Below are 12,249 nucleotides of genomic sequence, written 5' to 3' on the forward strand. Positions count from 1 at the left end.
GGGGGCTATGAGAAAAGATTAACATTTCTGTCAGCCGAACGGAAACGGGCGGAGAGATCAGTGGGGAACGTGACTGCTGTGGATTTCTCAAGGCGAGAGCATTTTTATAATGCTTTTAAAAAGTACCGTTAATGCCATGGAAACTAAAAGCATAATTTGGGAATGGGTGTAATATCTGCACAGATATAATAAGTATGTATTAGTTTCCAAAGGCCTTTTACATATTTCTCCTCTGGGTTTGTTGGTAGTAGTTGATGTTGAATATGGTCGTGTTTTATCCTTTACTGAGTGACCATGTTTTACAATAATTTGCCTCTTGAATAATTTATTATTACAATTTTTTTTTTTTTTTTGCTTTTTACCTTCTTTGCTGTTTGGGAAGGGGGGGAAAAACAACAAAGCAGCTAGTTTAGGCTGGGGTCTGCCATAAAGCACATTGTGACAAATGTTGCAAAATGGGAAACAACAAATCAAATGATTAAAAAACACTGACTACTAGAAATCATAAATTTAAATGGTACATTGGACTGCATTTATATAGCGCTTTTATCCAAAGCGCTTTACAATTGATGCCTCTCATTCAGCAGAGCTGTTAGGGGTTAGGTGTCTTGCTCAGGGACATTTTGGCACGCCCAGGGCCAACAACCGCTCTTACCTCCTGAGCTATGTCGCCCCAATAAACGTTTCAAAATTATTCTACTTGGAAGGCAGTGAATAGGCAGATTGCAGGTTGTCCCGGTATAGTTGCGGTAAATAAGGTGAATCAGTGCACTGTTTGGAAACTGGGAACATCGCCTTTCTGGAAATAGCAAAATTCATTAAAACATGATTGACAGTTTCTGAAAATCCGTCACAAACGGTGGAAGACGGTCCAGCAGTCCTGCCAACTGTACAAATATGAACATAGCATTGAGGTACTGTGTTCTGGTAAAAAAGATTTGGCTGGTCGCCAGGCTGTCAATCTCAGTTAAACATTCACATTGATCCTTAAACAAGAGGGTCGCCTAATCCGGTATGCCACTTTTGTGGGAGGAGGTAACGGAGGAATTCACTTTCACGTATAAAAAAAAATCCCACGCGAACTAAAAACAAATTTCATTGAGTTTTGTGATTGAGTAACATCTGCACTTTAAATGTGAACAAGAGGTCATAGATTTATTGTTTATGCTTTCATTCATATTTTTACTTTCACCACGGACTCCCAGTCTGCGGCCTGTGAGCGAGGTAGGCAGGCGAGTCTGCTAAAGAGCCCCTCAGGGGCACTCTCTTAGCTGCAGTGAAATACAGCACTTTCTCCCATGCAGAACACAAACAAGAGGAACAGAGGTACAGTACAGTTACATGTACAGTCATACATCGTTATGTGTACAGTTATCCTGTCATTTATAGGTAATCAGAGCACTATGTACAATTTAGTTAGGAAAATGGTGAGCATTGTTGAGCTGAATGACCAGTTCTCAACATGATGTGATGTGATGAGATGCCATGTCATGTGTTGTTATGTTTTATATTATGGTCTGCTACTTATGTTCAGTTTTCTCTGTTTTTCTGATAGCTGTGAGAATGTGAGTTTTACAGGTTTCCTGCTCCAGGGCCACAGTCTGGCACCAAATCTGGTCCATAATGCATAATGCATAATGCATAATGTATGCCGAACTGCATGAGGCTGCAGCGCAGAAACTGCACATAATGCAGCCAGACTGCATAAATCTCCAGCGCAGAAACTGCACATAATGCAGCCTGACTGCATTAATCTGCAGCGCAGAAACTGCACATAATGCAGCCTGACTGCATAAATCTGCAGCGCAGAAACTGCACATAATGCAGCCAGACTGCATAAATCTCCAGCGCAGAAACTGCACATAATGCAGCCGGACTGCATGCAGCTGCAGCACAGAAACTGCACATAATGCAGCCAGACTGCATGCAGCTGCAGCACAGAAACTGCACATAATGCAGCCAGACTGCATACAGCTGCATCACAGAAACTGCACATAATGCAGCCTGACTGCACGCGACTGCATCACAGAAACTGCACATAATGCAGCCTGACTGCACGTGGCTGCAGCACAGAAACTGCACATAATGCAGCCAGACTGCATGCAGCTGCAGCACAGAAACTGCACATAATGCAGCCAGACTGCATACAGCTGCATCACAGAAACTGCACATAATGCAGCCTGACTGCACGCGGGTGCATCACAGAAACTGCACATAATGCAGCCTGACTGCACGTGGCTGCAGCACAGAAACTGCACATAATGCAGCCTGACTGCACGTGGCTGCAGCACAGAAACTGCACATAATGCAGCCGGACTGCGTGCAGCTGCAGCAGTCGCGAAGAGCTCAACCGGTGAGCACAACTGGGGGATGCAAACTGGGGGAAAAGCACGGAGACAGAAAATGTGAGCTGAAAAACGTAAGCTTGCCAGCATCCCCACCAAGCAGCTCCGGAAAAGTGGCACCTGTTAATCAAACTGCTCCTTTCTAGCAAAGGGAGCTTCAGTAATGAACGAGCGCGTTTGGCGGCACGACGTCTCTGGCTGTGAAAGAATGGATTTTGCTTTTTGGCAGAACCCCTCTTTCTGTGATCAGCAGGACCACCAAAGCCGCAGTGACACGTTGGCGGTGCCAAACCTTCTGTAGAGCACCCACAGCCACCATGAAAAACCCAACAAACTACAAACATACACAGGCTAGGTCTCCAAACATGCAACACGTGAGTGCTGAAACAGCCAATATGTCTTTAGAGATAAATACAAAAATAGGTGACACAGGTGCTGTTCTACTGGTGCGGGCTCTCTCGGGTGACTTCACAGCAGAAGGAACCAAAATGAGAAAAGGCTAATCCTAAAATGGTGGGCTTGGGCAAAGGAAGCCACAGTCTTGGGGAACGGGCAACTCCCCGCTCTACAGTCCTCAGGGAATGGAGGGTGTGGTCTGTTATACAGCATGTGACGTAAAAAAGGATGTGAGGGTTTATTTTATCCTTGATAAAATCACTTCCATATAAAGTTAGCATACAGTATAGACATACGTAAGCCTGTTTGCTTATACTGAATGTATACTACATAGGCCTGTATGTCAATACAGAATGACACTACATAGGCCTGTATGAGGTAAGGTGTGTAGGGCTATGTATGTACTATAGCCATCCCTTACTCCTTGACTAGCTCTCATGAGGTCAGGTCCCGTGACACCCCCACCCCCACCCCCACCCCCCCTTCCCTTCACTGGCCATTGCCTCATGTGTTAACACCACTCTGAATCCATCACCGAGCTGAGAGCCATATCAATACTCACCCATTTTCCCATTTGAGAGAAGATGAGTCGATCAATTCATTTAAAGGGCCCGGGCTGGACATCTGTTTGAGTAATTAGACAAACATTGGCTACTTGTCTAATGGAAGTCAGAGGGTTCATTACGCCCATGGAATACTTAATCAATGGCTCTGGCCTGCAGTCTTCACCGTAGCCTATCCATATCCACCTCACAGTGCTTCATGCACCTGGCATCCATTATCTATAACCCCTCCACCTCACAGTGCTTCATGCACCTGGCATCCATTATCTATAACCCCTCCACCTCACAGTGCTTCATGTACCTGGCATCCATTATCTATAACCCCTCCACCTCACAGTGCTTCATGCACCTGGCATCCATTATCTATAACCCCTCCACCTCACAGTGCTCCATGTGTCCAGCATTCATTATCTATAACCCCTCCACCTCACAGTGCTCCATGTGTCCAGCATCCATTATCTATAACCCCTCCACCTCACAGTGCTTCATGTACCTGGCCTCCATTATCTATAACCCCTCCACCTCACAGTGCTTCATGCACCTGGCCTCCATTATCTATAACCCCTCCACCTCACAGTGCTTCATGCACCTGGCATCCATTATCTATAACCCCTCCACCTCACAGTGCTTCATGCACCTGGCATCCATTATCTATAACCCCTCCACCTCACAGTGCTTCATGTGTCCAGCATCCATTATCTATAACCCCTCCACCTCACAGTCCTTCATGTGCCTGGCATACATTATGCAGTAGTAGATGTCAGTGGTAACAGTGCAGCAGTTCAGGTTGTGCTTCTTCACCGTTGGATACAGACACCTCCTCTGTACTACCCCAGTATTATGGTGCCCCCCCCCCCCCACCCCAGCAGTGGAGCCCCTGCTCCCCAGCCCTGTCCCCCCAGAGCACGCTCCGGTCACCTGGGAGATCAATGCCCACTCCGTTCTAATTAATCACTGATCACAGGGACCACTGATCGGTAAAAGCAGAGACGTGTACCAAGCCGATGAGCACGTCCTCCCTCTTCATCTCAAAGGTCACAGGTGGCCATTCACACATAAAAGCACATTACATTAACACCTCACCACCGGCCTGTGGCACCAGCCTCCACACACTGTCAGCTCATTATTTCAGGTTAAGGGTAATTGTACTAAAGTACATTTGTTATGACCTTTGATCCAGTTAAGTTCAGAAACTTATGAAAAGACACTTTAGGTATAAAGACACAAAATGGACTCCAGAGCAATTGCCGAAGCACAAACGCCTCATTACAGGCAAAACGTTTTTCGTCTCTTGAATCCGCATTCGCTGAAGGAGCTGAAGGGAACTGTGGTTAGCTGTCTGTCAGGGTGAGAACATTTTCACTACAAACATTTTTTTTCCCCCAAACAGGTAAATGTGAACGTGAAAATGAACAAAAAGAAAATGTTCTCCTCGTCGACCACCTGGTGCGAGGAGGGAGTCCGAAGCAGACCGAAAGTCTCACCTTCATCTCAGGTGAACTGTCTCAGGTGAACCGTCTCAGGTGGGTGCTCGCTTGGTGTTTGAGTCCAGTGAAGGCCCATAATGTCCCCCGGAAGGCCACTTAAATCCCCATAACCCTCCTCTCTAACACGGTTCTGCTGTCTGGGGGATTAAGCAGGAAGAGGAGACAGCTGGGACCATAGAGTACACCCCTGCTCTAGAACAGTGGAGTCAGAGTGTACAAGCTTCAGAGCACAAGGGTGTAAGCACGCTCTCTTACTCGCCCACACTCTCATACACCCCAACACTTTTACTGTACCTACACTCCTGTTCTCTCACTCTCCTGTTCTCTCTCTTACTCTCACACTCGCTGGAGCTGGTGCAGGAGTGAGTGCCCCCCCCTCCCCCCCCGCAGCCCCCCCATTATAATCTCCATTAGTAAGCCAACATCATCCAGTTTGGGCTAATTTATGCATTCCTGGGCCAGCTTTGTCAGCTGTGTGTGGATGTACCTCCCCCTACAGCACCTGATGCGCCTATATTCACCATTTTCCCCGGCTCAAAAAAAATATATAAATAAATAAATAAATAAAATAAAGAGCAGGCATGAGATGAGAATTTTGTGCTTCAGTGGCCATTGAAAGATGAGGCAATAAACGGCTAAAGTTGAGTAATCGCCGGCTCCCCAGGGGGAACGCCTCAAATGGGGACGGTCAAAAAAACCTTGAAATGCGAGCCCCTTCGCGCGCAACGCGGGCTTTAACATTTGATGAGATTCATTATGGCGAGGGGGGGGCGCGCGGGGGGGGGGGGCTGAATACGAGCATCTCCTGATTACAGAGCCCCTTCCACTTAAACTTCCCAACCACCAAGTCTGCTTTTTTTCCCCCGTGCCGAGAACGTCAACAGGATTAGAATCTCAATTCACTTCTCCAGTCAATTCTCCGGTAACAAGATTTCATTAAGAGCGGGGAGGGGAGTGGGAAAATGGACTGGAAGGCGGAGAAACAGCTGGCGTATAAATTATAAAAAGTGTGCTTTTCTGCCAAGCGAACACACCTTGGGCTCCCGCACACATTATTATTTCATGTCCAGAGGAGTGGCTTCTATGCAAATGGAAGTCCTTCCGTCTCCATGGCAGGCACTCTCTGCAACCATGCAGGGAGAGGGGGGATAGACTGGCGCAAACCAATTAACATGAAAATAACATTAATACACTCTCTGTGAACTGTGTCCAATCGGCTCCCTTTCAGTGGCCTGTGTACAAAACAATTAAAATCAAATTCATGTGGAACTTCCCTGACGTGTTCCACAGCAGAACGGAATCGGTTGGCAAGCGCCGGCAGAAGTTTTCTCAGGGCCCCTGTTCAGCCTCAAAAGCCCTTAAAACCACACACACAGACAGACATCAGAGGCTTATTTACAACGTTCTTCCCAAATAAATTCACGCCCCCTCGTTTCTCCTTCAATGGCGTCACAGTTCTGACACAAAGCAGGCCGCTCCCTAGCACAAACCAGGCCGCTACAATGAACGGGATCACAATACGTTCCCCCTGCTAATTACCGTCGTGTCATAAATAAAACAGAGGACTTATCAATTAGCGGGCAGCTTTGTTAGCCCTGCAGGCTAGGCCCCGTGCTAAGGAAGGGTCTCTTCAGGTTACACTCCCCAAAATGAGGAGGGAGCGGCAGAACAGATAAATCACATCTGGAATGTTCCGGCGCTCTCTCTAGCCCCTCTCTTTAGGCAGTCCACTCGCTTACCGAAATTACAAGTGAATTAATACCCAAGCAATTACACCCCTGAGGAGACATATTAATACCTGGCATAAATTGCTTTTTTTCTCTCCTCCCCCCCCCCCATGTGCGTGCAAATGTCAAGAAAAAGAAACTAATATGCAATTATCAATACTTTATAGAGGGCTTCTGCCAAAAAAAAAAAAGCGCTTCCTTTGATGTCAGAAGGACTCCCTTATAACTGGCTTCGCGGGCTCTGAATGGGCGCTAAACATGCGCTTGACTTGGATAAAATAAAAAAAAATTGGATTAATAAAAAAAAAAAAAAAATTTTAAAAACCCTTTTTCCTGTCACTTGTTACATGTTGCCCCATCCCTGCACTTCTTGGTAATTTGTATTTGTCCTAATACTGTAGCTTATTCTTCTGCCTAGTTGGCTTTTCAGATGTTAGGCCAGAATAGTGTTCATTGTTCTCGGCTAGAAATAGCTGTACAAAATAAGTAATTTACCTTACTGAACCCATGTTCAGCAGTTGTCTACGACCACGAAATGCACTTTTTTTTGTACGTCGCTTTGGATAAAAGCGTCTGCCAAATGAATGTAATGTAATGTAATGTAAAAAGTGTTGCATCGACAGCACGTGCTTCTGCAGGAGACTCCAACTGTAACCCGCGTAAGTGCAGCCAGTGCACTTGGCCGGTCTGTTTCGTTCAACGCGCAGTTCAAGCGTTAATTCGGATTGCATTTCAACAGCGGACTGGCGGGTAGAGTTAGCATGAGCCGCGCACTGCACATGCACGTGCTCAGCGGGGCAATGGCAGGGGCGAGCGTGTTCCTCACAGACACACCGGACAGAGCCTTTAGTCTACAGACTAAAGTCCGCACCAGACAAACTCTGAGTACCGTTGGGGGGGGGGGGGGGGGTGGTGGGGGGAGTAAACGGCTGTCTCTCAGGTTTGCCTGTGTAGCAGTTCTGTCGAGCAGCGCCCATCTTTCTTCTTTAGCTTCAAGGACCTTTAAGCAGATTGTAGCGGTGCGGAAAGAGGGGCTCCCGCAGTAAATCTATGGGGCGCAGCGTTTAGACTGAAGCGCGTTCTTCTTCTCCTTCCGTTTCGCTCCCGAGCCCACAGACCCCAGCTCAGATCACGCGGTAAATTCCTCGAGCCGTTTTCACAGCGCCAACAGCAGAATGGGGTTTTTTGATTGATTTTTTTTTCTCAGCAGTTATGCATTAGCTATTTTAACATTCAATTGGTGCTTCCAAATAATAATAAAAATCTTCAGTGTAATCCTATCAAATATTGTGGGGGGTTTTTCCCATCTTCTTTCTTTTTTATAACGGGACAAATTAGCCCTGCAAATGATGAAGGATACTCATGATAAAACAGTAAGGGGGGGGGGGGGGTTCGGGGGCGGTGGGGGCGGGGGTGACCGAGGCACAGTCCCATCATGCATTACTCTCAGTGCTTACATCCGCTCTGTTCCTTCATGGGACTCCACTGTTGAGCGTGAGCCGTCACATTTGCATTGCATTACATTACAAGCATTTAGCAGATGCTCTTATCCAGAGCGACTTTTACTTTTTTTTTTTTTTTTACACAGCATTTACACGCTGCCATTTATACAGCTGGATATATACTGGAGCACTGCAGGTTAAGTACCTTGCTCAAGGGTACAATGGCAGTGTCCTACCCAGGGAATCGAACCTGTGACCTTTTGCTTACAAGACCAGCTCCTTACCCATTATACTACACAGGCCCACCGATTCATTTGGGGGAGAATCGACGGTCCTGCCCCCCTCCCTGTGCCCCCTCCCATCCCTGTTGGGGTAGTTGGTTGGCAGGGTTGACAGGCCTGGTAAAAAAAAAAAAAAAAAAAAAAAACGAAATACAAAAAAGGAGCAGGGTCTGAGGAAAAAAACATTTTGGGAATTAAGGTCATTAATTTTCCACTCGCGAGGGCTGCCACACAGACGGAGATAAAGTCAGCATAAATATTCCGCCCAAGTTTCTCCTCTTTTTTTCCTCCCTCCCTCCCCTCGTCATCGTAACCCATTTATCTCCACGCTGTCAATTACAGGCGAAAGCAAAGAACTAATTAGGAACTGTGCGGTTTTAATTAGCTGTTTTGATAATTAAACTAATTGGTTCCCTTGTGTTTCTGCGATGCGCGCGGAGCACTTTTTTATTTTTTTTATTTTTTATCTGGGCTGCAGAGTTCCCATCCGTTGGTTAATTAGTCGCTTCTGCATTAAAAAAGGAGCCTTTTTCTTAATGGCCTTAATTTGCAGTTGAAAAGAGAATCTACCGTCAATAATTTGCGTAATTGGTAACCGTTTGATTGTAATTTAGAAGCACGGCCGGACAGCTCTGCATGTCTAATTCCTAATGACTGGGATTAAAGCTGGATTAACTGTTCGGGAAGGGGATCTTTATTTATCTATTTATTCATTCGTTTATTTATTTTGCAGACGATGCTTGTCTATTTTCTAATTGACCCCATAAATCTAAATGAGAACGTGTTCAAGAGAGTGTGTACTTAATAGGTGCGAAAATAACAACAATCGCCTGCTGTATTTTTTCCCAGAATTCTCTTTGTCACGGCTGCGTCAGGCAAATACAGCTCCACAGCTTTAGATCTGGAACACAGAGGCCTACAATACCCAGAATGCCATGCTCCTGGCCAAGTGCTCGCTGGAGGGTTGAAACAAACCCTGCAAATTCTATTGTTGAACCGCTGAAACCAGTTACCTCTTACGTTACATTGCTGCCATTTATCAGATACTCTTATCCAGGGTGACTTGCGCTGTTTTACATTCTCACATCAAATCAATTGATACAGCTGCACACATGTAGGAGTGATTCAGGTTAAAACACCTTGCTCATTCCCCACCAGGGAATCAAACCTTCCACCTTTCAGACACAAGCCCAGATGCCTTACCGTTATGCCACACGTCCGCCTATCTCAGTATACAGTATATTTGGAAAAATTAATTCTGTCAAATTCAGTTTTATGACAATTACTGATTCCTCCTCCCCCCCCCCCCCCCCCCCCAGTAAAAGGTTCAGTGTCAATTCGACTATGTAGATTTCACCTGAAATGGCCACAGTTTATTGTGTCCAATAAACTCTGTGGAATGTAGAAATAACGCTGGGCATTTAAATGTAGGGTCCGTAATGTCCATGCATAAACAAAGACACCAGCTGCTACACTGTTTGAAATGCTGCATGTCCTTCATGCCACTGAGTCTAAGGTGTATGCTTGAGTCATGTGATTTGCGACTGCAATCAACTCCTTGCAGGTCCTGTAGCGTCAATGGGGGTTTGGGCCCTGTGGTTAGTGCCCCCTGGTGGCAGTCAAGAATAACTGTTACAGTTATCCTGTACAGCGGGGTCTATGAAGATACAGGCATGTCAATGTAAGAATGTATTCTTTATTAAAACCACTGATCTATCAGAGTACTAAATTTAATCACTGGTTAAGGATGCACAAGCATTTGCTTTAAAAAAGTTACGTCCAAAATGAAGATCTCCAAAACTAGAGTCAGGTCTCTTGAATCGATTATTTTGTGATGAGACATTGTGATGAGACTCCCAGACAGAGTATCATTTTCTTATTCACCACTATATAAAATACATCTTGGAAGTAAATTTGCAATAAAAAAGAGCACAGGATTTCTTGCAGATAGAAAACAAGCATGCATGCATGCTCGAACCCGTGCACACGCATGCACACACACACACACACGTTAGTCAGTGTGCACCTCTCATGTCAACGAGAGCCTACACTGGCACACACAGGCAGCCGTGTAGAACAGTGGCACAGGTTAGGACTGCTCCATTCCTGGCTGTGCTGATGCCACTGTGCCCGTGAGTACAGTTCCTCAGCCTGGACTGCCTCAGTAAATATTCTGGTTGTATAAATACAGTATTAGCATGTAAAAAACAATGTAAGCTACATGGGTTGCTCTGGATAACAGTGTCTGCTAAAAAAAAACTATAACACTAATTCTAAATCCCAAAGCCCTTTACTGGGGAGAATGAATAGGTATAAAACTTGGACAGCAGTATAGTATAATGGGTAAGGAGCTAGCCTTGTAACTTAACTGGGGAGATACTACAGTACGTACATTAGCCAAAGCTGGCCTACGCTGCTGTCAGCACTAATGAGCACACGGCACAGTGTCTGCCGCCTGATTGGTGGGGTTAATTATGCACCCGTGCTTTATAATGGCTGCAAACAAGCCACCTGCAAACACACGGGTCTCCCTGAGACCCGACCAAATATGAATTTTAATGAAGTGAGCAGCAGTGCCGTCAGCTGACCCCGGCGTTCTTCCACGGAGCAGATGGGGCTCCGGGTGAGACAGCACTGCACAGGGAGCATTCACAGAGAGGACAATCACGCACTTCACCTGGTAATTTATCAGAAATACGCACATCTACATACGCACGCACGCACACACACACACAGCCACGTGTGCGCACACACACAGGCATAGAGCTACACGTGCACGCGTACACACGTATACACATGCACGCACAGACACACACATACACACACACAGCCATGCAATCACGCGCGCGCGCACACACACAAACACACAGCCTGACACAAACATCCCCCCCCCCCCACACACACACACACACAGCCTCTCTTCCTTTGAATGTGCCTTTCATTGTGACACATTCACGGCCCCTACATTCAAATGTCAAACGGTTATTTGAAGTCCAAGGCTGAGGAGACGGGAGTCCGTTCTTCTGTTCTCTCTCTCTCTCTCTCTCTGTGATTGGATTAATTATATGTCATTCACTTTTGCAGGAGGTCAGCAAACGTGCCTTTCCCGGTCATGAGTCATCAATCTACCCGACTACAGAAATGAAAAGCCAGGCATGTCAACCAGAATGCCAGCAATACAAGGACCCAACAATTCATTTCAGGGGGAGGCTCAATGTTTATCTTCGGTCACTTCAGTGTGTGCATATAACTGTGATGCTGTGCAGACACAGTAATATAAAAAAAATAAGTCGAAATTTATGATATAACACAAACACAAAGTAAAGGTTTCATGGAGGAACTGGGGCTCCTCACGAACTCGCAAGGTTCGACCAAGCCCAGATACATTTCAAATGCATTATCATCTTATCATAAACCAGCATATAAATGTGCACTCAATACATGTGTTATTTTACAGTATGAAGGACACAAACCCCAGACGCAAGTCAGGATAGTGCCCAGTATTTTAGCACCATTATCAATCATATTTTTTTTTATTTTGGCAGTATCCCTCCCTTAATTAGTTAACAGGCTCCGCCGGGTAAGTGCAACCTGTAGGCTGTCATTCAGGCTGTCATTTAATACTGTAGCTTATTCTTCTGCCTAGTTGGCTTTGCAGAGGTTAGGTCAGAATAGTGTTCACTGTGCGAACTAAACTGTGTTCTTGGCTAGAAATAGCTGTACAAAATAAGTATTGTACCTTACTGAACCTGTGTTTAGCAGTTGTCCATGACCATGAAATGCACTTTTTGTACGTCGATTTGGATAAAAGCGTCTGCCAAGTAAATGCAATGTCATGTAAATTCAAAGTTTTGCTTACTTTCTGAGTCGAGACCGCGAGGACCGACAATTATATCACTGGATCGGAAACCGACTCCCTCATCTGTCCACTGATCAAAACGCGGCCACCGGTTGGGCTTTTTCTTTCACAACGTGTAATCTGTACATGAAAAATGTATGTCTATTCTG

General features: G+C 45.8%; 1 protein-coding gene across 1 annotated transcript in view; it reads right to left on the minus strand.

Annotated features, from left to right (window-relative positions):
- Positions 1–12,249, minus strand: part of LOC135242193 (uncharacterized) — a 96,543-nt gene that overhangs the window by 22,030 nt on the left and 62,264 nt on the right. The gene's annotated exons all lie outside the window — the stretch shown is intronic.

This window comes from Anguilla rostrata, chromosome 16, assembly GCF_018555375.3.
Source record: "Anguilla rostrata isolate EN2019 chromosome 16, ASM1855537v3, whole genome shotgun sequence".
Lineage (NCBI taxonomy): Eukaryota > Metazoa > Chordata > Actinopteri > Anguilliformes > Anguillidae > Anguilla > Anguilla rostrata.